The 26,544-nt window shown below is 43.8% G+C and overlaps 1 long non-coding RNA gene and 1 other non-coding gene across 2 annotated transcripts; one reads left to right on the top strand and one right to left on the bottom strand.

The window, feature by feature from the left end:
• Positions 1-279: 279 nt before the first annotated feature.
• LOC112249986 lies at positions 280-17,128 on the bottom strand. The gene is made up of 5 exons (XR_002953467.2): positions 14,892-17,128; positions 14,634-14,745; positions 11,844-11,930; positions 6,911-7,295; positions 280-751 (listed from the first exon to the last, which is right to left on the bottom strand). It is a non-coding gene; the product is annotated as an uncharacterized LOC112249986 (long non-coding RNA).
• Positions 4,144-4,221, top strand: trnav-uac. Its single transcript has one exon. It is a non-coding gene; the product is annotated as a tRNA-Val (tRNA).
• Positions 17,129-26,544: the final 9,416 nt, after the last annotated feature.

Raw genomic sequence — 26,544 nt, 5'->3', positions numbered from 1 at the left:
ACAAGACGACTCAAAGCTGTAATCGCTGCCATAGGTGCTTCTACAAAGTTTCATAGAAGTGTCCGGGAATTGGGACAAAGCCGTCCAAAACCACTAATGGCAGGTAACACCCATTACCTGTCCATCACACTCAAAACTAAAGTAACACGCAAATTGACAGCCTGTAGTCTTAGCCTAAAATGTCTGGTATTCCTTAATTAACAGAGTTGCATAGCCGTATGTGCATAAATGTCTGATTTTTATGAACCTCGATTCATAGCTGGGACAAAGGTTCACGTATATCATTGTAATAACAGAAAATATAGTTTAATATAACTGAAAGTACAGCATGTTCATAAACATCATATCACATCGTAATCACATTGTAATCCACAGGCAATTTGTACAAAAAGGCAAACAATCATGTTACATCGAGACAAAAATGAAAGTAATCCGTCAGCATGGCATTATGGCACAGTAACTATCCATAGTAGTTGGTCCCGATGAAGTCACTCTCTTTAGCTGCCTAGAGAACAAAGTTGTTTTTCTGGTTTGTTTGCCGTTGGGCTGTTTTCTGGGCTGTGTCTTTGTGGGCGTAGTTAAAGCTCTAGCCCAGGGCTTGCTGCTCCTGAGGAAATGCCTCTCCACCTTCAGTACTTCTTCATACACACAGTCAGGTTTCACCCCCAGGAAGAAGGAGAACCGGTCCAGTAGCCATTCGTACATCCTGAGGAGAGTGGCCTCCATCTCCGCATAGTGGTTCTTACAGAACCTGAGGGGGAAACAAAATGTCGCAGAAAAACTCAATGCAGTTGGCTAGATTTCCATCCAATTGGCGACCAGATTTTCAAGCAATTATAAGAAAATATGCACATTTTTCGCACCAGTGGTGTGTTTCCACCAAACAGGCTTGCTGTGGATAATAATCCGTGTTTGACGATGTACTAAACAACATAAGTGTTCAAGCATCGATCATTGTGTCACCAGAATAAGACCCTGGATATTTATTGGAAAGGAGCATCAAGCTCCATCACTGTGCACTTTCACCACCGTGTGAAGTTCATCAATTTATTTCATCTGTAGCCTACAGTTCCTTCAGAAAGTATTCATACCCCATGATTTATTCCACAGAGGCTGAATTCAAAATGGATTAAAAAAATAATAATTCTTACCAATCTACACACAATACTCCATAAGGACAAAGTGAAAACGTTTTTAGAAATGTTAGCACATTTTTTGAAAGTGAAATACAGATCTCATTTACATTAGTATTCACACCAGAGTCAATACTTTGTAGAAGCACCTTTGGCAGCGATTAAAGCTGTGAGTCGTTCTGGGTAAGTCTCTCAGAGTTTAACACATCTGGATTGTGCAACATTTGCCATTATCCTTTTAGAAACTCTTCAAGCTCTGTCAAATTGGTTGTTGATCATTGCTGGACAGCAATTTTCAGGTCTTGACCTAGATTTTCAAGTAGATTTAAGTCAAAACTAACTCGACCACATTCACTGTCTTCTTGGTTAGCAACTTCAGTCTAAATTTGACCTTGTTTGAGGTTTTGTCCTGCTGAAGGTAAATTCATCTCCCAGTGTCTGGTGGAAAGCAGACTGAACCAGGTTTTCCTCTAGGATTATGCCAGTGCTTAGCTCCATTCCGTTTATTTTTTATTCTGAAAAACTCCCTAGTCCTTAAGCATTATAAGCATACCCATAGCATGATGCAGGAACCACTATGCTTGAAAATATGAAGAGTGGTACTCAGTAATGTGTTGCATTGGATTTGCCCCAAACATAACACTTTGTATTCAGGACAAAAAGTGAATTGCTTTGCCACATTTTTTGCAGTATTACTTTAGTGCCTTGTTGTAAACCGGATGCATGTTTTGGAATATTTGTATTCTGTACAGTCTTCCTTCTTTTCACTTAGTCAATTAGGTTATTATTGTGGAGTTAACTGAGGATGGGTCAACAACATTGTAGTTTTCTCCTATCACAGCCATTACACTATAACTCTTTTGAAGTCACCATTGGCGTCATGGTGAAATCCTTGAGCGTATTGCAGATAATTTTACATTATCAGTCAAAAGCTTTGACACACCTACTCATTCAAGGGTTTTTCTTTATTTTTACTATTTTCTACATTGTACAAAAAGTGTGAAGATATCAAAACTATGAAATAACATATGGAATCATGTAGAAACCCCAAAAAGTGTTAAATAAATCAAAATATGTATTTTATTTTAGATTCATCAAAGTAGCCACCCTTTGCCTTGTTGACAGCTTTGGACCCTCTTGGCATTCTCTCAACCAGCTTCACCTGGAATGCTTTAACAGTTTTGAAGGAGGTCCCACATATGCTTAGCACTTGTTGGCTACTTTTCCTTCACTCTGCGGTCGAACTCATCCCAAACCATCTCAATTGGGTTAAGGTCAGGTGATTGTGGAGGCCAGGTCATCTGATGCAAAACTCTATCGCTCTCCTTCTTGGTCAAATAGCCCTTACACCACCTGGAGGTGTGTTGGGTCATTGTCCTGTTGAAAAACAAATGATAGTCCCACTAAGCACAAACCAGATTGGGTGGTGTATCACTGCAGAATGCTGTGGTTGCCATGCTGGTTAAGTGTGCCTTGAATTCTAAATAAATCAATCACCGACAGTGCTGCCAGCAAAGCACCATCACACCTCCTCCTCCATGCTTCACGGTGGGAACCACACATGCAGAGATCATCTGTTCACCTACTCTGCGTCTCACAAAGACAGAGTTTGGAACCAAAAAACTCAAATTTGGACTCCGACCAAAGGACAGATAATGTCCATTGCTCGTGTTTCTTGGCCCAAGCAAGTCTATTCTTATTGGTGTCCTTTAGTAGTGATTTCTTTGCTGCAATTCGACCATGAAAGCCTGACTCACACAGTCTCCTCTGAACAATTGATGTTGAGATGTCTGTTACTTGAACTCTGAAGCATTTATTTGGGTTGCAGTTTCTGAGGCGGGTAAGTCTAATTAACTTATCCTCTGCAGCAGAGGTAACTCTGGGTCTTCCTTTCCTGTGGCGGTCCTCATGAGAGCCAGTTTCATCATAGCACTTGATGGTTTTCATGACTGCACTTGAAGAAACTTCCAAAGTTCTTGAATTTTTCCAGATTGACTCTTTCATGTCTTAAAGTAATGATGAACTGTTGTTTCTCTTTGCTTATTTGAGTGGTTCTTGCCATCATATGACTTGGTCTTTTACCAAATAGGGCTATCTTCTGTTTACCCCACCTTGTCACAACACAACTGATTTGCTCAAATGCATTAAAAAGGAAAGAAATTCCACAAATTAACTTTTAACAAGGCACACCTGTTAATTGAAATGCATTCCATTCTCATGAAACTGGTTGAGAGAATGCCAAGAGTGTGCAAAGCTGTCATCAAGGCAAAGGGTGGCTACTTCTCAAATATAAAATATATTTTGATTTAACACCTTGGTTACTACATGATTTCATATTTGTTATGTCATAGTTTTGATGTGTTCACTATTATTCTACAATTGAGAAAATAGCAAAAATAAAAACCCTGGAATGAGTAGGTATGTCCAAACGTTTGACTGGTACTGTATGTGTGGGGTACAGAGTTGAGGTAGTCATTCAAAAATCATGTTATACACTACTATTGCACACAGTGAATCACAGAGTGAGTTGTTAAGCAAATTTTTACTCATGAACTTATCTAGGCTTGCCATAGCAAAGGGGTTGAATACTAATTGACTCAAGACATTTCAGCTTTTAATTTTTAATTAATTTGTAAACATTTCAAAAAGCGTAATTCTACGTTGACATTATGTGGTATTGTGTGTAGGCCAGTGACACAATCTCAATTTAATCAATTTTAATGTGGAAAAAGTCAAGGGGTGTGAATACTTTCTGAAAGCTCTGTAATAACCTGCATGGTTTCCGGAGTCGTAGTGGGAGGACCACACACACACCATATCATTGTGACTCCAAGTTTACTTTCCACTGTCATCTCACATAATTAATTTTACAGACAAAAAGATCCCACCATGTCAAACAAACAAATGAACTGCATGTTTCAGCATTCATAAAATTGTACCGAAACTTCCTGTTTCCCCTCACAGCTGTCGTGATTTAGTTTTTTAATACGGTATGACTTTACTCAATGTAGCCTTCCTGTGTTGCTCAGTTGGTAACAGCATGGCGCTTACAACGCCAGGGTTGTGGGTTCGATTCCCACGGGAGACAAGTACAAAATGTATGCACTCACTACTGTAAGTCAATCTGGATAAGAGAGTCTGGTAAATGAGTAAAATGTAAAAAGTACACTACTCTAGCCCTGTGCTATAAGTGGAGCACAATACCGGTGAGTTGTGCCTACAGACCAATCTGAAAGAGTTGTATATAACTTTCATGAAGCAAAGGAGATTGAACAGTGGACTCCTAAAGGCAGAGTGCCTCTTTGCCAATGGTTTGTCTCACTTCCCTATTTGCTCCTTTCCTTGTGCATATGACAAATAACCAGTGTGTAAACAGCATATGACAGACATCCTGGTCCTCTCATCCAGACCATATTTAAACAGAGCACGTGTATTGGCTGTTTTGTTTATACATGTAAAGTGGGGCAAAAAAGTATTTAGTCAGCCACCAATTGTGCAAGTTCTCCCACTTAAAAAAGATGAGAGAAGCCTGTAATTTTCATCATAGGTACACTTCAACCATGACAGACAAAAAATGAGGGGAAAAAATCCAGAAAATCACATTGTAGGATTTTTAATGAATTTATTTTCAAATTATGGTGGAAAATAAGTATTTGGTCACCTACAAACAAGCAAGATTTCTGGCTCTCACAGACCTGTAACTTCTTCTTTAAGAGGCTCCTCTCCACTCGTTACCTGTATTAATGGCACCTGTTTGAACTTGTTATCAGTATAGAAGACACCTGTCCACAACCTCAAACAGTCACACTCCAAACTCCACTATGGCCAAGACCAAAGAGCTGTCAAAGGACACCAGAAACAAAATTGTAGACCTGCACCAGGCTGGGAAGACTGAATCTGCAATAGGTAAGCAGCTTGGTTTGAAGAAATCAACTGTGGGAGCAATTATTAGGAAATGGAAGACATACAAGACCACTGATAATCTCCCTCAATCTGCTCCACGCAAGATCTCACCCCGTGGGGTCAAAATGATCACAAGAACGGTGAGCAAAAATCCCAGAACCACACGGGGGGACCTAGTGAATGACCTGCAGAGAGCTGGGACCAAAGTAACAAAGCCTACCATCAGTAACACACTACGCCGCCAGGGACTCAAATCCTGCAGTGCCAGACGTGTCCCCCTGCTTAAGCCAGTACATGTTCAGGCCCGTCTGAAGTTTGCTAGAGAGCATTTGGATGATCCAGAAGAAGATTGGGTGAATGTCATATGGTCAGATCAAACCAAAATATAACTTTTTGGTAAAAACTCAACTCATTGTGTTTGGAGGACAAAGAATGCTGAGTTGCATCCAAAGAACACCATACCTACTGTGAAGCATGGGGGTGGAAACATCATGCTTTGGGGCTGTTTTTCTGCAAAGGGACCAGGACGACTGATCCGTGTAAAGGAAAGAATGAATGGGGCCATGTATTGTGAGATTTTGAGTGAAAACCGCCTTCCATCAGCAAGGGCATTTAAATGTTTTTTTTTACCTTTATTTAACCAGGCAAGTCAGTTAAGAACAAATTCTTATTTTCAATGACGGCCTAGGAACAGTGGGTTAACTGCCTGTTCAGGGGCAGAACGTCAGATTTGTACCTTGTCAGCTCGGGGGTTTGAACTTGCAACCTTCCGGTTACCACTAGGCTACCCTGCCGCCCCAGCATTGAAGTTGAAGCATGACAATGATCCCAAACACACTGCCCGGGCAACGAAGGAATGGCTTCGTAAGAAGCATTTCAAGGTCCTGGAGTGGCCTAGCCAGTCTCCAGATCTCAACCCCATAGAAAATCTTTGGAGGGAGTTGAAAGTCTGTGTTGCCCAGCAACAGCCCCAAAACATCACTGCTCTAGAGGAGATCTGCATGGAGGAATGGGCCAAAATACCAGCAACAGTGTGTGAAAACCTTGTGAAGACTTACAGAAAACGTTTGACCTCGGTCATTGCCAACAAAGGGTATATAAAGTATTGAGATAAACTTTTGTTATTGACCAAATACTTATTTTTTCACCATAATTTGAAAATAAATTCATAAAAAAATGCTACAATGTGATTTTCTGGATTTTTCTCCCTATTTTGTCTGTCATAGTTGAAGTGTAACTATGATGAAAATTACAGGCCTCTCTCATCTTTTTAAGTGGGAGAACTTGCACAATTGGTCGCTGACTAAATACTTTTTTGCCCCACTATATTTATAAATCTCAACATGGCGGCAACAATGAACTTTTTTCGAAAGTGTCATCATTCCTACGACCTATATGTGGGGGGGGGGGACTATTTATTTAGCTGAAACTAGATTTAAATCGAGATGGTGAAGATGGGCCCTATAAAAGTGAAACTGAAAGAGTCCCTGTGAGACGACAGGTTAGAAGGGAGTCACTCTCCACAACTCCAAGAAATAGAATGAGTAAGGTGGAAAATAAAGCGGAGGGGAGAGGGTAGCTTGGTAGATTTGATCAGTGCTGACAGTGAAAACATCCCCCATCAGAGAAGAGAGAACACACAGGCCTGCATGACCCCTCTCCTTCACCCAGCACATACAACCGCCATAAGCTCTCAGCAGTCTGGGAACTGGGCACCGTGTCTGTCTGAAGGCTATCGCTGTTGTATACAACATCAGGATGACACCATCACCTCTGTTTTGGTTTATGCGAAGTGATTCAGGGTAAGGGAGGTCTACTTTGTTCATCACTGAGTCTATTTATGGCGTCTCATGCAACCGGACACTGGGCCTTACCTGGGCTTGCAGGCCCTCAGGGCTGGGTGCCAGTATTTTAGGTTGGAGGGCTGGAGGGTTGCTCTCCACGGTTTGGTGGTGCAGGCTGGGCCCGGAGGATGTAGGGGCCGCAGGGGAACCAAACAGCTACTGGAAACTCATCTGTAGCTGCTCCGCAACACCTGGGGAAGGTGAGGATGGGGGGGGAGTGTTAGTGGGAGAGGGGGAGAGGGAGGGTGAGGGAAGAGCGTGGTTAGTGGGAGAGGGTGAGGGGGAAAAGGGAGAGGGAGGGTGAGGGAATAGAGTGTGGTGTGAGGGATGATGGTGAGAAGGAGCGTGAGGGAAATGTGTGGTTAGTGGGAGAAGGTGAGGGAAGATGGGGAGAGGGAGGGTGAGGGAAAAGAGTCTGGTTAGCATGAGGGTGAGGGTTGATGGTGAAAAGGGAGAAGGAGGGTGAGGGAAAAGAGTGTGGTTAGTCAGAGAAGGTGAGGAAAGATGAGGAGAGGGAGGGAAAACAGTGTGGTTAGTGGGAGAGGGAAACGGGGGGTGAGGGAAAATGGGGTGGAGATGAGAGAGATTAGCAAAAGCAGAAGGACACTGATAACAGTGCCTGAACCAGGTTGCGCCTGTGTATAGCTCCATTCGGTTTATTTTTTATTCTGAAAAACTCCCCAGTCCTTAGCGATTACAAGCACATCCATAACATGATGCAGCCACCACTGTCGTTGAAAATCTGGAGAGTGGTACTGTAATGTGTTGGATTGGATTTGGCCCACATTTTTGTTGTTGCAGTATTTGTATTCTGTACATGCTTCCTTCTTTTCACTCTGTCAATTAGGTTAGTATTGTGGAGTAACTACAATGTTATTGATACATCCTCAGTTCTTCTATCACAGCCATTAAATGGTAACTGTTTTGAAGTCACCATGAAATCCCTGAGCGGTTTCCAGATAATTGTATGTTATACACAACTAGTGAGTCCATGCAACTTGTGAGTTGTTAAGCACATTTTTACTCCTGAACGTATTTAGGCTTGCCATAGCAAAGTGTTTGAATTCATAGACTCAAGACATTTCAGCTTTTGATTTTTTATTAAATTTGTCAAATTTTGAAAAACATATTTTCACTTTGACATTATGGGGTATGGGGTAACACTTTACTTGACACACATAACACGTTATAATATGGTTATAACACCCATGACACATTTTGACCTGTTGTCGGTGTCATAACCAGCCATAAAATAAATGCAATATACACTACATGACTAAAAGTATGTGGACACCTGCTCATCAAACATTTAATTCCAAAATCATGGCCATTAATATGGCGTTGGTCCCCTGTTTGCTGCTATAACAGCCTCCACTCTTCTGGGGAAGGCTTTCCACTAGATGTTAGAACATTGCTGTGGGGACTTGCTTCTATTCAGCCACAACTGCATTAGTGAGGTCGGGCACTGATGTTGGGCGATTAGTGCCCGACCTGGCTTGCAGTCGGCGTTCCAAATCATCCCAAAGGTGTTTGATGGGGTTGAGGGCAGGGCTCTGTGCAGGGCAGTCAAGTTCTTCCATACCAATCTCGACAAATCATTTCTGTATGAACCTCGATTTGCGCACGGGGGCATTGTCATTCTGAATCAGGAAAGGGCTTTCCCCAAACTGTTACCACAAAGTTGGAACCACAGAATTGTCTAGAATGTCATTGTATGTTGTAGCATTAAGATTAGCCTTCACTGGAACTAAGGGGCCTAGCCCAAACCATGAAAAACAGCCCCAGACCATTATTCCTCCTCCACCAAACTTTACAGTTGTCACTATGCATTTGGGCAGGTAGTGTTCTCCTGGCATCCGCCAAACCCAGATTTGTCTGTCGGACTGCCAGATGGTGAAGCATAATTCATCACTCGAGAGAATGCATTTCCACTGCTCCAGAGTCCAATGGCAGCGAGTTTTACACCACTCTAGCCGACGCTTGGCATTGCACATGGTGATCTTAGGCTTGTATGTGGCTGCTCGGCCATGGAAACCCATTTTATGAAGCTGCCAACGAACAGCTATTGTGCCAGAGACAGTTTGGAACTCTGTAGTGAGTGTTGCAACCGAGGACAGATGCGCTTCAGCACTCGTCGGTCCTGTTCTGTGAGCTTGTGTGGCCTACTACTTCGAGGCTAAGCCGTTGTTGCTCCTAGATGTTTCCCCTTCACAATAACAGCTCTTACAGTTGACCGGGACAGCTCTAGCAGGACAGAAATTTGTCGAACTGACGGTGCCACATTGAAAGCCACTGAGCTCTTCAGTAAGGCCATTCTACTGCCAATGTTTGTCTATGGAGATTGCATCGCGGTGTGCTCAATTTGATACACCCGTCATCAACGGGTGTGGCTGAAATAGCCAAATCCACTAATTTGAAGGGGTGTTCACATGCACTATATATACAAAAGTACATCACAACAGGTGTAAATATAGGTCATGACAGTGTTATGACCCTATTATATCAGGTCATGATAAGTTATGTCAGCTGTTATGACACTATGACATGGTTATGACCGCATCATAATGTGTTCTGACACCAGGTGTCAAGTAAAGTGTTACCAAGTATTGTGTATAGGCCAGTGACAAAAACATCTCAATTTAATCCATTTGAAATGCAGGCTGTAACACAACAAAACGTGGAAGAAGTCAAGGGGTGTGAATACTTTCTGAAGGAACTCTATAGGCCAGTAAGTGTAGATAACAAACATTAGCATGTTGTTTGTACCAGCTCTGTACAGCCCATTTGCCATACACCGTAAATAGTGGACATGAGGCAGCTCTTTTTATTTTGGGTCTGAACAGATGTGAGTGTGTTTACGGACATATTCAATCAATCCCTATACCAGTCTGCTGTTCCCACATGCTTCAAGAGGGCCACCATTGTTCCTGTTCCCAAGAAAGCTAAGGTAACTGAGCTAAACGACTACCGCCCCGTAGCACTCACATCCGTCATCATGAAGTGCTTTGAGAGACTAGTCAAGGACCATATCACCTCCACCCTACATGACACCCTAGACCCACTCCAATTTGCTTACCGCCCAAATAGGTCCACAGACGATGCAATCTCAACCACACTGCCCTAACCCATCTGGACAAGAGGAATACCTATGTGAGAATGCTGTTCATCGACTACAGCTCGGCATTCAACACCATAGTACCCTCCAAGCTCGTCATCAAGCTCGAGACCCTGGGTCTCGACCCCGCCCTGTGCAACTGGGTACTGGACTTCCTGACGGGCCGCCCCCAGGTGGTGAGGGTAGGCAACAACATCTCCTCCCCGCTGATCCTCAACACTGGGGCCCCACAAGGGTGCGTTCTGAGCCCTCTCCTGTACTCCCTGTTCACCCACGACTGCGTGGCCACGCACGCCTCCAACTCAATCATCAAGTTTGCGGACGACACAACAGTGGTAGGCTTGATTACCAACAACGACGAGACGGCCTACAGGGAGGAGGTGAGGGCCCTCGGAGTGTGGTGTCAGGAAAATAACCTCACACTCAACGTCAACAAAACTAAGGAGATGATTGTGGACTTCAGGAAACAGCAGAGGGAACACCCCCATCCACATCGATGGAACAGTAGTGGAGAGGGTAGCAAGTTTTAAGTTCCTCGGCATACACATCACAGACAAACTGAATTGGTCCACTCACACAGACAGCATCGTGAGGAAGGCGCAGCAGCGCCTCTTCAACCTCAGGAGGCTGAAGAAATTTGGCTTGTCACCAAAAGCACTCATAAACTTCTACAGATGCACAATCGAGAGCATCCTGGCGGGCTGTATCACCGCCTGGTATGGCAACTGCACCGCCCTCAACCGTAAGGCTCTCCAGAGGGTAGTGAGGTCTGCACAACGCATCACCGGGGGCAAACTACCTGCCCTCCAGGACACCTACACCACCCGATGCTACAGGAAGGCCATAAAGATCATCAAGGACATCAACCACCCGAGCCACTGCCTGTTCACCCCGCTGTCATCCAGAAGGCGAGGTCAGTACAGGTGCATCAAAGCTGGGACCGAGAGACTGAAAAACAGCTTCTATCTCAAGGCCATCAGACTGTTAAACAGCCACCACTAACATTGAGTGGCTACTGCCAACACACTGTCAATGACACTGACTCTACTCCAGCCACTTTAATAATGGGAATTGATGGGAAATGATGTAAATATATCACTAGCCACTTTAAACAATGCTACCTTATATAATGTTACTTACCCTACATTATTCATCTCATATGCATACGTAGATACTGTACTCTATATCATCGACTGCATCCTTATGTAATACATGTATCACTAGCCACTTTAACTATGCCACTTGGTTTACATACTCATCTCATATGTATATACTGTACTCGATATCATCTACTGTATCTTGCCTATGCTGCTCTGTACCATCACTCATTCATATATCCTTATGTACATATTCTTTATCCCCTTACACTGTGTATAAGACAGTTGTTTTTTGGAATTGTTAGTTAGATTACTTGTTGGTTATTACTGCATTGTCGGAACTAGAAGCACAAGCATTTCGCTACACTCGCATTAACATCTGCTAACCATGTGTATGTGACAAATAAAATTTGATTTGATTTGAATTTGAGTGGCACATACATCTCCTTTTGAGGACAATCAACTTGTCTTTCTTCAAAGGCTAGTGAGGTTTCTGGGGGCTAATTTGTTTTTTAAAGGCGACTTATTTGAACATGTACTTTATTCCACTTTATACAGAAAGTTGTGAAATAGAGAAGATGGATGAAGGGGAAGACAGTAGAAAGGGTAGACAGGAATTGAACCCTAGTTTCCTGTGGGGAGAAGTATATGTGATTATATGTTATGCGTTACCACTAAACCACAGGCACTGCACAGCTAACTTTTGAGAGAGAACATTGAAAGAACCAGTTAAAAATTAGAGGTGACTCACCTGGCTATGTTGTCCTGCTGTCTCTGTCTGTGGTCAGGGAAGACTGCATGATCCTGTACCACCTCCTCAGGTTAAAATTGTTCCCATCTGGCACACAGACAGGGAGGAGGACCAGACAGAATTTAGGACACTTGATCCTTGCAATGTCCCACAGAGAAGACTTCCCCAAATAAGAGGCCATTTACTAACTAGTCACATAACGGGCTACTGCTAGGAACTCATAGACTTCGTTTAAGTCTGTCATTATGGGCCCTTCTCAGGAGGTTGGAATTCTAGTAGATGATTTTAATACCACAGAAAATAGCAAGTGGAAACTCTAGCACCTCTGTAACCACACGTATTTCAGCCCAGCCATGTAACCTAATCTCACAAATATAAAATGGAACATTGCAAGTGATGTCCCGGTAGTCAGAGACCAAAGGATTGTAGACCAACAACAACATTCCTCCGTTCCACAGATAAGACTGCACCACAATGTTCACTCTTAATTACGTTAATTACACAATGTACAATGAGTACAAATAACAATAATCTAGGCTAATAATGATAAGACAACCTGTCGCTAATGTGTGAAATACATACAGTTGAAGTCGGAAGGTTACATACACCTTAGCCAAATACATTTCAACTCAGTTTTTCACAATTCCTGACATTTAATCCTAGTGAAAATACACTCAATTAGTATTTAGTTGCATTGCCTTTAAATTGTTTAACTTAGGTCAAACGTTTCTGGTAGCCTTCCACAAGCTTCCCACAATAAGTTGGGTGAATTTTGGCCCATTCCTCCTGACAGAGCTGGTGTAACTGAGTCAGGTTTGTAGGCCTCCTTGCTCGCACACGCTTTTTCAGTTCCGCCCAAAAGATTTCTATGGGATTGAGGTCAGCGCTTTGTGATGGCCACTCCAATACCTTGACTTTGTTGTCCTTAAGCCATTTTGCCACAACTTTGGAAGTATGCTTGGGGTCATTGTCCATTTAGAAGACCGTTTGCGACCAAGCTTTAACTGATGTCTTGAAATGTTACTTTAATATATCCACATAATTCCCCTTTCTCATGATGCCATCTATTTTGTGATGTGCACCAGTCCCTCCTGCAGCAAAGCACCCCCACAACATGATGCTGCCACCCCCGTGCTTCACGGGTGGGATGGTGTTCTTCGGCTTGCAAGCCTCTCCCTTTTTCATCCAAACATAACGATGGTCATCATGGCCAAACAGTTCTAATTTTGTTTCATCAGACCAGAGGACATTTCTCCAAAAAGTACGATCTTTGTTCCCATGTACAGTTGCAAAATCGCGGTTTTGGAGCAGTGGCTTCTTCATTGCTGTGCGGCCTTTCAGGTTTTGTCGATGTAGGACTCGTTTTGCTGTGGATATGGATACTTTTGTACCGATTTCCTCCAGCATCTTCACAAGGTCCTTTGCTGTTGTTCTGGGATTGATTTGCACTTTTTGCACACCAAAGTTCGTTCATCTCTAGGAGACAGAACGCATCTCCTTCCTGAGCAGTATGACGGCTGCGTGGTCCCATGGTGTTTATACTTGCGTACTATTGTTTGTACAGATAAACGTGGTACCTTCAGGCGTTTGGAAATTGCTCCCAAAGATGACCCAGACTTGTGAAGGTCTACAATTTTTTTTCTGAGGTCTTGGCTGATTTCTTTTGATTTTCCCATGATGTCAAGCAAAGAGGCACTGAGTTTGAAGGTAGGCCTTGAAATACATCCACAGGTACACCTCCAATTGACTCAAATGATCTAAATTAGCAGAAGCTTCTAAAGCCATGACATAATTTCTGAAATTTTCCAAGCTGTTTAAAAGCACAGTCAGTATGTAAACTTCTGACACACTGGAATTGTGATACAGTGAATTATAAGTTAAATAATCTGTATGTGAACAATAGTTGTAAAAATGACTTGTGTCATGCATTGTGTCCTAACCGACCTGACAAAACTATAGTTTGAAATGTGTGGAGTGATTGAAAAACGAGTTTTAATGACTCCAACCTAAGTGTATGTAAACTTTTGACTTCAACTGTATTTAACAAACTGATGAAACCAACGAAGCAACGACATTATATAAACAGTTAAGCATGCACCTTCAGAGGCCTTCCATTGCATTAGCGTAAGCCCTTCCAGACATATGTAAATACATGTTTTTTCATCCTCATTCATCCAATTCGTGATAGCAAAATCAATAATCCCACCTAGCAATTCCAAAATCAAATATACTGTAACTAAATTATTTTGAGAATTTTCTGAACAAATATTATAGGAGAAAAGCCAGCTTGCCCTTTTTTAGCAGAATGTAAAATAGAACAAATTTCATTGAACGTTTAAAAGGACAAAAAGCGCAGTGCGATCCCATTGGCTGCTGATTAATCAATACATTGTTGCACTGGTGTATTGCGGACGCACGTGACAGGCAGAGAGATTAGCACAATACCATCCTAACATATTTAGCAGTCTTTTCCCCGGCCCTGCCCCACTTTTGCGTGCCATTGGGACTGCCATTCGGGACTGGTCTGAATTGCTAGTTGGGCCATTGGGTGGGGGCTTTCCCATGAGTTGGTTTAGGGGGGGTGTTGGAACAGAATCTGATGGTTGCTGTCTGTATATAATTTGTAATTTTGGAAGCCACACTGTCAGCTGTCCAGTACGCTGTGCTATGAATTGAATCCCGACCTTAGTCTTTTTTTTACATTATATAACATGCTACAACAGGTGCCCCATACTCAGCTACCTATGTCTCTACCCTGAGCAGGTCTGCCAGGGCCAGGTGGCACATTACCATGGTCTTGGGCATGCTCATCAGCCCCTGCTCCTCCTCTGGTGTAGGGTCAGGTAGGAAACAGCATCCACAGAGCCAGAACACACTGAGACACTGTCATCACTGATGTGTCCTGTGGAACACACACACAGGAAAACACTCACATGAGCACATGAAAAACATGCACAAATGCACCACACAGATGCAATGTACACTCAGAGATAATGACTAGTGTGCTGGGATTGGCTGTTCAGTGTGTGTGCGTTTGGTTTACTGTACCTGAGACAGAGCCTGCTCCACTGGCCCAGTTCCATCCTCATCTGTTTTACTGGCAGTCATAGTCACTCATCACTGATGATTATTGGATGTTTATAAACGTTAAAACACAGCGTCAGAATTGTAGTTCACAAGAAGACTGACATTTCAAATTCCGCTTTTTGTATATATTTGCCACATATGAAAATGACCTGGCAAAGAGTTGCCTCAGAATACAACTGCGTGTCCTGAACGAGTACATACGGACATGGATTACGATGGGACTGTTGTATCGGGAACTGCAGGCCTATAGACAAGACTGCTGCTCAACCTAGCCATGCAGGGACGCTAAAGTGACATTTTCCAAGCAAACGATAGAATTGCCGATTTCAAGAAAAAACTGGGTGTCTGGAGAGACCGAGTGGATAGAGGCATTTTTTGATATGTCCCCTCTATTCTAAACTCTGACTGACGTGGGTTATGTAGACATGGATCACATACATAAATTGTTGGGGTCACATCTGAGCAAAACTCTGCTCAAATTCGAAGATTACTTCCCCTCGCAATCTGATCCACGCCTGGGAAAGCAGTGGATACGTAATCCGTTCACCAGCACTGAAGAGACTCACAGCTTGTCATCAGTTATTGATGATAAACTATTGGAGCTGTCCTGTGACCAAGGCCTGCGCTCTCGTTTTAATGAGATGCGCCTGTTCACATTCTGACTGTTCAGCAGCAAACGCGATATGACAGAGTTGAAGTGAATCCCCTTTCATTCTACCTACTTATGTGAGACCAGCTTCTCTCTTGCTGCAACAAAATACAAATATAAAAAACCCTCTGGGGTCTCCCTGGCACAAAATAGTTTGGGAAAGGCTGGTCTATACTATAGGCCTAGGCTACACGAAGAGCACAGGGCAAAGCTATGTTCCTAAAATAATGAACTTCCATCCCAAGTTTTTGCGCTGCTGAGATGGTGAATATAAAACTAGGCTACACTGCATTACACACTGCAATGGATAGGCGTTCCCAATCAAGAGGCCCATCCTGCAATGCTCTTGCTGAAGTAAACCCCTTTGTGCTGCGGCTGCCTAACCAATGACTGTGCTGTGTACGGTGGCACTTCAGGAGGCCAGTCAATATATATATTTTAAAAAATGCCATATCTGTTCACGCGGACTAGACCTACTGATGTCCTATTCCGTTTGAAAGGGAGAGCGTGAAGAGGATGACCTCATTATAATTCATTTTAATATAAACATTGGTTTAGTTGCCCATAATGAAGCTATTTATCAGAGTTATTGACCTCAAAAAGCCCTGAGTAATTTACATACATTACTTTGCAGCTGCGGAGATGGACAGCGCATGGGTAGTAGGTAAATATAAGAAGACCTAATTCATTTAAAGTCTTCATTTTAATTTGACTTTAGAATACTAACAAGAGTGCTTTGTTTAAGAACCTATTCATATTCAAGAAATAACAGGTAGGCCTACCTGTTTGACAGATGAATTTATAGTCTACCATCCATAGATTGTCAGCCAATCACTTCAGTGACCATGCACTCCTTAAATATCTGTGTAAGTGAAGAGCTTGCTGTGTTAAGGTCAAAACAGGTCTTGAATTGAGGAGTTATGTGAGGGTGATGTTGCTTTAGTTGAAGAAAATGACTAAAAGCATAGGCCTACATCTTGATAATTTAAGATTTCAAAATAAATTAAAATGGACCTGATTATATAAAGCGATCTATAATGACATACGCAATGTTTTATGCTACACTGAACAAAAATAAAACACTGGTCCCATTTTTCTTGAGTTGAAATAAAAGATCCCATACCTACAAAAAAATGTAGCCCAGGACCTCCAAATCTGATGAGGGGGAGGGTATTTCTGTCTGTAAGAAAGCCCTTGTGTGGGGAACAACTCATTCTGATCAGAATGAACTGAAAAACACCTTTTTGAATTCACTTTTAGAAGCACGAGTTTGGCCAGTCTTTGGTTTGAGGATCATGTGGTGCGCTGTGCATGCCTAGTTTAATTTAGCCTAGCAGATGCTCTTATATTCCCATACCCTAATCAGTCAACACATCTATTTTGTAACAATATCATGGACTAAAATAGAACACATTTGAAAATGATAGTTCCCCCAAAAGAAAAGAGTTTCAATCAATCAAATTAATTTATAAAGCCCTTCTTACATCAGCTGATGTCACAAAGTGCTGTACAGAAACCCAGCCTAAAACCCCAAACAGCAAGCAATGCAGGTGTAGAAGCACGGTGGCTAAGAAAAACTCCCTAAAAAGGCCAGAACCTAGGAAGAAACCTAGAGAGGAACCAGGCTGAGGGGTGGCCAGTCCTCTTCTGGCTGTGCTGAGTGGAGATTATAACAGAACATGGCCAAGATGTTCAAATATTCATAAATGACCAGTAGGGTCAAATAATAATAATCACAGTGGTTGTAGAGGGTGCCGGTCAGCACCTCAGGCGTAAATGTCAGTTGGCTTTTCATAGCCGATCATTCAGAGTATCTCTACCGCTCTTGGTGTCTCTAGAGAGTTGAAAACAGCAGGTCTGGAACAGGTAGCACGTCCGGTGAACAGGTCAGGGTTCCATAGCCACAGGCAGAACAGTTCAAACTGGAGCAGCAGCACGACCAGGTGGACTGGGGACAGCAAGACCAGCTGGCCGGTGTGTTTACGGACATATTCAACCAATCCCTATACCAGTCTGCTGTTCCACATGCTTCAAGAGGGCCACCATTGTTCCTGTTCCCAAGAAAGCTAAGGTAACTGAGCTAAACGACTACCGCCCGAGCACTCACATCCGTCATCATGAAGTGCTTTGAGAGACTAGTCAAGGACCATATCACCTCCACCCTACCTGACACCCTTGACCCACTCCAATTTGCTTACCGCCCAAATAGGTCCACAGACGATGCAATCTCAACCACACTGCACACTGCCCTAACCCATCTGGACAAGAGGAATACCTATGTGAGAATGCTGTTCATCGACTACAGCTCGGCATTCAACACCATAGTACCCTCCAAGCTCGTCATCAAGCTCGAGACCCTGGGTCTCGACCCCGCCCTGTGCAACTGGGTACTGGACTTCCTGACGGGCCGCCCCCAGGTGGTGAGGGTAGGCAACAACATCTCCTCCCGCTGATCCTCAACACTGGGGCCCCACAAGGGTGCGTTCTGAGCCCCCTCCTGTACTCCCTGTTCACCCACGACTGCGTGGCCATGCACGCCTCCAACTCAATCATCAAGTTTGCGGACGACACAACAGTGGTAGGCTTGATTAAATGAGACGGCCTACAGGGAGGAGGTGAGGGCCCTCGGAGTGTGGTGTCAGGAAAATAACCTCACACTCAACGTCAACAAAACTAAGGAGATGATTGTGGACTTCAGGAAACAGCAGAGGGAACACCCCCATCCACATCGATGGAACAGTAGTGGAGAGGGTAGCAAGTTTTAAGTTCCTCGGCATACACATCACAGACAAACTGAATTGGTCCACTCACACAGACAGCATCGTGAGGAAGGCGCAGCAGCGCCTCTTCAACCTCAGGAGGCTGAAGAAATTCGGCTTGTCACCAAAAGCACTCACAAACTTCTACAGATGCACAATCGAGAGCATCCTGGCGGGCTGTATCACCGCCTGGTATGGCAACTGCACCGCCCTCAACCGTAAGGCTCTCCAGAGGGTAGTGAGGTCTGCACAACGCATCACCGGGGGCAAACTACCTGCCCTCCAGGACACCTACACCACCCGATGCTACAGGAAGGCCATAAAGATCATCAAGGACATCAACCACCCGAGCCACTGCCTGTTCACCCCGCTGTCATCCAGAAGGCGAGGTCAGTACAGGTGCATCAAAGCTGGGACCGAGAGACTGAAAAACAGCTTCTATCTCAAGGCCATCAGACTGTTAAACAGCCACCACTAACATTGAGTGGCTACTGCCAACACACTGTCAATGACACTGACTCCACTCCAGCCACTTTAATCATGGGAATTGATGGGAAATTATGTAAATATATCACTAGCCACTTTAAACAATGCTACCTTATATAATGTTACTTACCCTACATTGTTCATCTCATATGCATACGTTGATACTGTACTCTATATCATCGACTGCATCCTTATGTAATACATGTATCACTAGCCACTTTAACTATGCCACTTGGTTTACATACTTATCTCATATGTATATACTGTACTCGATATCATCTACTGTATCTTGCCTATGCTGCTCTGTACCATCACTCATTCATATATCCTTATGTACATATTCTTTACCCCCTTACACTGTGTATAAGACAGTAGTTTTTTTTGGAATTGTTAGTTAGATTACTTGCTCGTTATTACTGCATTGTCGGAACTAGAAGACTACACTCGCATTAACATCTGCTAACCATGTGTATGTGACAAATAAAATTTGATTTGATTTGATTTGATTTGAGGTCAGGTAGTCCTAAGGCATGGTCCTATGTCTCAGGGCCTCTGGGAGAAAGAAAGAAAAATAACATACTTAAATTCACACAGGACACCAGATAAGACAGGAGAAATACTCTAGATATAACAGACTGACCCTAACCCCCCTGATACAAACTACTGCAGCATAAATACTGGAGGCTGAGACAGGAGGGATCGTAGACACTGTGGCCACGTCCGATGATACCCCCGGACAGGGTCAAACAGTGCATTACAAGTGTATACAGTGCATTTGGAAAGTAATTCAGACCCCTTGACTTTTCCCCCCCAAAAATGTTGCAGCCTTATTCTAAAATGTATTAAATCGTCATCGTCGTCCCCCCCAATCTACACACAATACCAACGCAAAAACAGGTTTAGATATTTTTGCAAAATAAAAAAACAAAACAAAAACAGATATGACATTTACATAAGTATTCAGACCCCTGTACTCAGTACTTTGTTGAAGCACCTTTGGCAGTGATTAGAGCCATGAGTATTCTTGGGTATGACACTGCAAGCTTGGCACGCCTGTATTTGGAGAGTTTCTTCCTTGCAGATCCGCGCTCAAGCTCATTCAGGTGGGATGGGGAGCGTCGTTGCACAGCTATTTTCAGGTCTCTCCAGAGATGTTAGATCGGGTTCAAGTCCAGGCTCTGGCTGGCCCACTCAAGGACATTCAGAGAATTGTCCCGAAGCCACTCCTGCATTGTCTTGGCTGTGTGCTTTGGGTTGTTGTCAAGTTGGAAGGGGAACCATCGCCCAATCTGAGGTCCTGAGCGCTCTGGAGCAGGGTCTCATCAAGGATCTAGCTGTACTCTGCTCCGCTTTCCCTCAATCCTCCCAGTCCCTGCATCTGAAAAACATCCCCACAGCATGATGCTGCCACCACCTTGCTTCACCGTGGGGATCATGCCAAGTTTCCTCCAGACGTGATGCTTGGCATTCAGGCCAAATAGTTAAATCTTGGTTTCATCTGACCAGAGAATCTTGTTTTTCATGGTCTGAGAGTCCTTTAGGTGCCTTTTGGCATGTGCTGCAGAGATGGTTGTCCTTCTGGAAGGTTCTCCCATGTCCACAGAGAAACTCCAGAGCTCTGTCAGAGTGACCATCGGGTTCTTGGTCACCTCCCTGACCATGGTCCTTCTACCCCAATTGCTCAGTTTGGCCGGGCGGCCAGCTCTAGGAAGAGTGTTGTTGGTTCCGAACTTCTTCCATTTAAGAAGGATGGAGGCTACTGTGTTCTTGAGGACTTTCAATGCCGCAGACATTTTTTGTACCATTCCCCAGATCTGTGCCTCGACACAATCCTGAGCTCTATGGACAATTCCTTCGACCTCGTGGCTCGGTTTTTGCTCTGACATGCACTGTCAAGTGTGGGACCTTATATAGACAGGTGTGTGCCTTTACAAATCATGTCCAATCAATTGAATTTACTACAGGTTGACTCCAATCAAGTTGTAGAAACAGCTCAAGGATGATCAATGGAAACAGGATGCACCGGAGCTCAATTTTGAGTCTTATAGCAAAGGGTCTGAATACTTATGTAAATAATAAGGTATCCAAATGTCTAAAAACCTGTTTTTCTCTGACATTATGTGGTGTTGTGTAGATTGAGAATTATTATTATTTTTTAAATACATTTTAGAATAAGGCTGTAATGTAACAAAATGTGGAAAAAGTCAAAGTGTCTGAATTTCAGAATGCACTGTACCTGATGATATGTGGCTGCTGTGTTAAACAATGAATGGCTATTTCTCTAATTCATTGATGATACTTAAGTTGTAACTGGTTCTGTTGTGCTCAACTTTTACATTTGATAGTCTATGTTTGGAACAGTGCTAAAGTTGTCTCTCTTCTTTTTTAACAATAGCCTGAAAAATCAATCAAACGTCTCTGGTGCTGCAGCATGTGCTCATTCGTTGTCATGCTTTGTGGTAATTGTAAAAGATTCTGCTTGTCTCCAGTCATGTAAAATGACCTAGAATTGCATGACATGCATTTATAAAAAGGCAATTATTTCAAGGACTGGCAAAAATAAGATGATTGATTCAGGCAGTGCTAACCTTCTGGCTAATTCATTTTGTAAGCATTACATGGCAAAGAACAGCATTACATGGCAAAGAACAGTTTCTAAAACGTGTATTGGTCCTAGGAGTGAGTGTAAACGGTAGATATGTTTTGTGCAATCCACTTTGTTTTAATTCTTATTTTGGGTATGGGAGAGGGTCGGGTACAAATATGTTACATTTGGGAGGGACATTCATTTCAGAGATCCGATTGTCTGCAGGTATCCCTCATTATAAATCATATTCAGTCCCTATGCGACATATGGTCAAATCTGCCATTGAATTCTTAAGTTTCGTTTGAGCCCAAAGACCGGCAGATGGAGAGAGTCGTCTCATTTTACCGTCCAAAGGGAATCCATGTAGTCGGCTATACACACCTATTCCCCGTGGTCCGGTTCGTACAAAAAACATTCATGGTGGTGGAAAATGTTGTTTCATAAAGAATGTATGCATATTTTCCTGTTTTTTCGCCTTTGCAGTCTGAATTGAATGTTTTATGTACAAACCGGTCCATATATTTGGATGGTAAAATGAAATGACTCAAAATCGCCATCTGTCGGCTTATGGGTTAGTTTCATATTCGCTTCTAATAAATGGGCAAGAGCCCAGTGAAAAATCTGCGTTTGAAAACCGTTGTTTTGCATGCAACTATTAAAACGTTCAATCACACCTGTGGCAGAGAGGCTTAAAAAACATGCGGCCAGTTGGGCTGTAATGGCTAGGTTAGACACAACAAGATAATATATATTTTCTGGCGAATCTAAAAGGTATACTGTATAACCTACCGTTTATTCCTCGTCCATTTTCATACACTTTAGTTTGTTTCACATCAGAAATTAACACATCGGTTTGTTGTTGTAGAATAGGAACTTCCTGTGTGTGTTACCAATAAATCCATCCGTCAGGAAACAACATTATTTTACTGTGCAACACAAGCACACAATTTATTGGCAAAAGCTTTTTAACATAAATGTTTTTATGACGAAATTGTTCAATACTATATCTGAACTACAGAGGAATAAAGCTACAGATATTCAATATCAGAAATGTATTTTAGCCAGTACTCATTGAGGTGGATTGCACTTGTAGTCCAATGTCTGATGTTTCCCTATAGAGGGCAACATTGACTGACGCAGAATGAGAGCCCAGTGTACTGTTGTAGCTTGTAGGAATGTACTTTTTAGTCATTTAGCAGACTGTTTTATACAATTATGGTTAAGTGCCTTGCTGAATGGCACATAAACAGATTTTTCACCTATCACCTGAGTCATCCATTACAGTAATTGCTATCCTTGTCCATACCCCACGCCTCAGCTCTGTAATCTACCCTGCTTTACTTGATTTTTTGTCATAAACTATTTCTGGTGGTGGTGTGTGTGACAGGATTGGAGTTAGCACCATGTAAACCACAATAAAGATGAAGAGAGGGTGTGTAGGTGGATTCATTGTTTGGTAAATCCATTTGTAAGCATGAGTTTAGCTTGAGTCAAACATTCATTCAGTGAAGCGTTATCTTTTCAGGATAATTAGAATTCTTCTTACTCCATTTAATCATGCCAAGGTCTATACATAGGACCCATATGCCCCTGAATACTTAATACTGTATCTATGACATTCTAGAAAGTTGAAAAAACAACATTTGGAGGGTGTTTTTTTGTGCTTTGTTCTGTTTCTACAGACACAGAGTCTGCGTCCCAAATGGGACCCTATTCCCTATATAGCCAGCAGCCTACCACCCTGCATCCCACTGCTGGCTTGCCTCTGAAGCTAAACAGGGTTGCTCTTGGTTGGTCCCTGGATGGGAGACCAGATTCTGCTGGAAGTGATGTTGGAGGGCCAATACACACACACTTTTTAATTTTTAAATTTCTTTATTTAACCAGGTAGGCCAGTTGAGAACAAGTTCTCATTTACAACTGCAACCTGGCCAAGATAAAGCAAAGCAGTGCGGCAAAAACAACAACACAGAGTTACACAAAAACAAACGTACAGTCAACAACAACACAGAGTTACACATAAACAAACGTACAGTCAATAGTACAATATAAAAAATCTATGTACATTGTGTGCAAATGTAGAAGAGTAGGGAGGTAAGGCAATAAAAAGACCATATAGGTGAAATAATTACAATTTAGCATTAACACTGGAGTGATAGATGTGCAGATGATGATGTGCAAGTAGAGATACTGGGGTGCAAAAGAGCAATAAGACAAATAACAATATGGAGATGAGGTAGTTGGGTGTGCTATTTACAGATTAGCTGTGTACAGGTACAGTGATCGGTAAGCTTCTCTGACAGCTGATGCTTAAAGTTAGAGAGGGAGATATGTCTCCAGCTTCAGTGATTTTTGCAATTTGTTCCAGTCATTGGCAGCAGAGAACTGGAAGGAAAGGCGGTCAAAGGAAGTGTTGGCTTTGGGGATGACCAGTGAACTATACCTGCTGGAGCGCGTGCTACGGGTGGGTGTTGCTATGGTGACCAGTGAGCTAAGGCGGGGCTTTACCCAGCAAAGACTTGTAGATGATGGTTTTGGCAACGAATATGTAGCGAGGTCCAACCAACGAGAGCATACAGGTCATAGTGGTGGGTAGTATATGGAGCTTTGCTGACAAAACGGATGGCACTGTGATAGACTACATCCAGTTGCTGAGTAGAGTGTTGGAGGCTATTTTGTAAATGACATCGCCAAAGTCAAGTATCGGTAGGTTTGTCAGTTTTACAAGGGTATGTTTGCCAGCATGAGTGAAGGAGGCTTTGTTGTGAAATAAGAAGCAGATTCTAGATTTAATTTTGGATTGTAGATGCTTAATGTGAGTCTGGAAGGAGAATTTACAGTCTAACCAGACACCTAGGTATTTGTAGTTGTCCACATATTCTAAGTCAGAACCGTCCAGAGTAGTGATGCTAGTCGGGCGGGCGGGTGGGGGCAGCAATCGGTTAAAGAGCATGTGTTTAGTTTTACTAGCATTTAAAAGCAGTTGGAGGCCACGGAAGGAGTGTTGTATGGCATTGAAGCTCACACGCACTCTTCCCTCTGGTCTTAAGATCAAATCCCAATACCCCAGGGAAGTGATGGGGACATTGTCCTGCGTAGGGTGCCGTCTTTCGAATGGGACGTTAACCGGGTGTGCTGACTCTCTATGGTCACTTAAGATCCCACAGCCCTTATCGTAAGAGTAGGGGTGTTAACCCCTGTGTCATAGAAAAATTCCCAACCTGGTCTCCTAATTGGCATATCTCACCTCTCTAGCTGATGTGGGGTGAGTGTTCTGTTGCAATTTGGTTGCTGTGAGCTTCCACCTTACTATGTAAAGCACTTTGGGTGTCTAGAAAAGTTCTTTGTAAATCCAATCAATATAATTGTTATTATTATATTATCCCTATGGGTCCTGGTCAAAAGAAGCGCACTAAATAAGGAATAGGGTGCCATTTGAGAATGCAGACCGAGTGGGCTATGTGTAACGGCTTTCTTCCACTGAAGGAGAGGAGGACCAAAATGCAGCGTGGTTAGTGTTCAACATCTTTAATATCGACGATAAACGAGAACACCAGAAAATACAAAACAACAAAAGTGAAAACCGAAACAGTCCTATCTGGTGCAATGACACCAGATAGTACCCCCAAAGGTGCCGCACACCTAAATCCATAGAGGAGGGTCTGGGTCTGTCCATGGTGGTGGCTCTGGCGCGGGACGTGGACCCCACTCCATCATAGTCTTTGTCCCCTTTAGTCCCTTCCTAGGAACGGCGACCCTCGCCGCCGACCTAGGATTGGCAACCCTACTAAAGGGCCCCACTCCACTAAACAAACTCCTCCGGACTGAGGGGCAGCTCCGGACTGAGGGGCAGCTCCGGACTGAGGGGCAGCTCAGGACTGAGAGGTAGCCCAGGACTGAGAGGTAGCCCAGGACTGAGAGGTAGTTCAGGCTGGTTGATGGCTCTGGCAGCTTCTGGCTGACTGACGGCTCTGGCAGCTCCTGGCTGACTGACGGCTCTGGCAGATCCTGGCTGACTGGCGGCTCTGGCGGATCCTGGCTGAATGGCGGCTCTGGTGGATCAAATCAAATCAAATGTATTTATATAGCCCTTCGTACATCAGCTGATATCTCAAAGTGCTGTACAGAAACCCAGCCTAAAACCCCAAACAGCAAGCAATGCAGGTGTAGAAGCACGGTGGCTAGGAAAAACTCCCTAGAAAGGCCAAAACCTAGGAAGAAACCTAGAGAGGAACCAGGCTATGTGGGGTGGCCAGTCCTCTTCTGGCTGTGCCGGGTGGAGATTATAACAGAACATGGCCAAGATGTTCAAATGTTCATAAATGACCAGCATGGTCGTACAATAATAAGGCAGAACAGTTGAAACTGGAGCAGCAGCACGGTCAGATGGACTGGGGACAGCAAGGAGTCATCATGTCAGGTAGTCCTGGGGCATGGTCCTAGGGCTCAGGTCAGTTGAAACTGGAGCAGCAGCACGGCCAGGTGGACTGGGGACAGCAAGGAGTCATCATGTCAGGTAGTCCTGGGGCATGGTCCTAGGGCTCAGGTCCTCCGAGAGAGAGAAAGAAAGAGAGAAGGAGAGAATTAGAGAACGCACACTTAGATTCACACAGGACACCGAATAGGACAGGAGAAGTAGGGGATCCTGGCGGATCCTGGCTGACTGGCGGCTCTGGCGAATCCTGGCTGACTGGCGACTCTGGTGGATCCTGGCGGCTCTGGCGGATCCTGGCTGAATGGCGGCTCTGGCGGATCCTTGCAGACTGGCGGCTCTGGCGGCTCCTTGCAGACTGGCGACTCTGGCGGCTCCTTGCAGACTGGCGGCTCTGGCGGCTCCTTGCAGACTGGCGGCTCTGGCGGCTCCTTGCAGACTGGTGGCTCTGGCGGCTCCTTGCAGACTGGCGGCTCTGACGGCTCTGGACAGGCGGGAGACTCTAGCAGCTCTGGACAGGCGGGAGACTCTAGCAGCTCTGGACAGGCGGGAGACTCTAGCAGCTCTGGACAGGCGGGAGACTCTAGCAGCTCTGGACTCTAGCAGCACTATGTTCCCCTTCCACAGGCTAATTTCTTATCAGGTTTGAGTCAAAGCTCGCTGTTACCGACTGGCTCAATTCAATCTTCCATCTCTAAGAG

The sequence above is a fragment of the Oncorhynchus tshawytscha genome, linkage group LG05 (genome assembly GCF_018296145.1).
Source record: "Oncorhynchus tshawytscha isolate Ot180627B linkage group LG05, Otsh_v2.0, whole genome shotgun sequence".
In the NCBI taxonomy this organism is placed as follows: domain Eukaryota; kingdom Metazoa; phylum Chordata; class Actinopteri; order Salmoniformes; family Salmonidae; genus Oncorhynchus; species Oncorhynchus tshawytscha.
This window is presented reverse-complemented; position numbering and strand designations above follow the sequence as displayed.